Genomic DNA, 2,683 nt, shown 5'->3' on the forward strand with positions numbered 1-2,683 from the left:
AACCTGCTCACATTTTTTTCCCCTTCATCCCCCAAATCGTAATTTCATGACATTGTGTGATGAAGAGATTGATTTAGGATGCGGTTGCGCGATTGCCACTGCTTTTGCTGCTTCCTAAGGCAAAAGGTAGGCCTGAAATCATGCTCAATTTAGTAGAAAAAACAGCCACGCTTGTTAAGTACATCAAAATCACTTGTGGAAACATTATATAAAGGAACTCATGTTGCTTAAATTGAAGCTAAGTTTTTTGACCTAAAGGTAGAAAATTAGGTTACACCTACAAATTGGTAGTTCGTCTGATTCTGATGTGATAGTAAGGCTCAAGAGGGACTTTTGGACCTCCATCAAAATCCCTAAAACTGCTAAAATGACGTAAACTCTCCACTAAATGCACTGAGAGGATTGTAGACCATCGCTGTAAACTGATAAATCGGATCTTCCGACGGTAAAGAAGGGGATGGGTATGGCAAGGCATTAAGTTTTACATTGTTACAAAGCTTTGAACCAGAATGACAAACTTTGACGCCACAAGCTCATAGGCCAGCGAGAAAGGGAAAGCTGACGAAAGAAAAGTCTGGGCCACTTAGCTGTCATTCCAGCAAAAAAAGACCACACTACTTGACCTTCAGAGAGCACGAGAACTTCACTACAGTGGATAGCAATTTGCATCGGGCAAAAAACAACAGATAGGCGTGTGATATTGGGGGGTTAAAGGAGGCGTTTTCGAGCCGTCGAACACACCCTTTTGTCTCGTGATTTTGCCCTTTCTTTTGAGTGCGCAATAATGGGTGTGGTTGCTGCTGTTATTCGCCAAAATGTACCGATCCAGAGTAACGCATGTTATTCCTGCGTAAACACTACCATTAAATTGTGGTCCGCTTACCTTTCCTTAACCTACCCACCTACCAGTTCCTTTTTTCCCATAAACTCAAGTGTTCCGGAAAACAAAACGGACACCACATTTTTAAAGGATGGGAAATCCCACTTAATTCTAACTGACCAGCACAACAAGCATTAAAAAGGTGCCAAACTAATGATCGGGAAACGGTCATTTTTATTGGACGGCATAAGGTCATTGAGAGGACAATCCGCACCCTGTTGAACGAGGCCTACTTTTCCAATTTAAAAGTACACTTTTTGACAATCGGGCTTTAAAAACCACCGATTGTACTGAAAACGGAACTAAAACGCTTTCTTCGTTCCAAAACAAACTCTAGAAATAAATTGAATATAAGGATGTACACTATTGTGCACAACACTATGGTTTGGTCTAATTGAACAATGTATGCAATGCAAGAATTAATTAATGGAATTTTTGGAATTGCTTTAGCATGAAATCTCAGTGGCGAGGGACCACAATTTTTGTCAGAATTTTCTGCTATTATTTTTATAAAAACTGAATATATGTTTTCGGCCAGAAACCTACGATATTTTGAAGTAACATGTGCTCAGTTGGATGTAATCGTACGAAAACCTTAGTGCACCCGTTTCTGTTATGGAAGCGACGGTTTCCAGTTAATGGGAAATGTTGCGACAGCTTTACGCTCTTAGGGCTGCTGATACCTCGTGTCATGCTTATGCTAGTTAAATGTGTATTTCAGAAAAGAGGCAGGCATTCTGGTCTAACCTTGTGAGTGAAGAGGATTTAACACCTCCTAAACCAGATAGCAGCTATTTGGCCACATCTCTTTAATTTTATGTCGATCCCCCATTGACGTTAACAACTAAATAAGTCTAAACCCAATCAGTCTCTTCATTCTAAGGATATGAAGGCCAAAGAGGAGGCGATGAGCTAGGATTGATCTGCATCTCGGTTAAAAAGAACTTTCCTTTTGATTTCGTGCTTATTCTTTTTTCGAAATATCTATAACCAAAAAGCAAACCGCATGGTGATTCCTCAACTGCCTTATTTCAGATATTTTAAAAGTGCTAGTAAGGAGGCTTTGGTAGCTGCGCCTTGGGATTTTAGGAGAAAATATTTAACTCCAAAAAATGTTTTTTAGTTTTTTAAGTCCAGGCGGCCTTAAGGCATACGTTGCGTAAAAACTACCAAGTGTAAAATTGCTTTACTTTCCCTCTTTCAAAAAATACCTATGCAACGTAGGAGAAGGCCCACAAAACTTCGGGGATGTAAAATTACCGAGAACGCTTATATGAAAGTACTTACAGGTGTCATTCGGCACGTAAAACATACTCGATAAGCACTACAATGTCAGTGTATCTGAGCATTGCCGTTAGCATTGAGAAAAACTACGGATTGTGTTAATTGCATTGAGATTAAACTTTCTTGCATTTCGACGAACTACCTGGCATATAACTTTCGTTCTTAATTGCCCTGCTTTTTGATGGCTGACGCAAAAGATTTGTTAGTGGGAGTTGCGAGAACGCCACTCGGGAGATTTTTTTATGTCAACGTACTTGCTCTGCTCTGGGAATTGTGGGTTCCGATGACCCACTAATGAAAGCGAGAATTCTCCCTTTTCGAATTTTAACATTCCTCTAGATTATCTGTACACTGTCGGTAAAGGTGAACGCCTGAGTGCGTAGCTTGTATCGCTTCTCTGGCTGGACTCTGTGCTCTTCTTCCCAAGTAGTATTTCTGAGAGGTTTTTTGCTTCCAAATAGGCATATGTCTATTTGCAATAGCTCACAAAAGGCGTCTTTGATGTGTAATACGATTGTA

Source organism: Echinococcus granulosus (assembly GCF_000524195.1).
Source record: "Echinococcus granulosus chromosome Unknown EG_S00028, whole genome shotgun sequence".
Lineage (NCBI taxonomy): Eukaryota > Metazoa > Platyhelminthes > Cestoda > Cyclophyllidea > Taeniidae > Echinococcus > Echinococcus granulosus.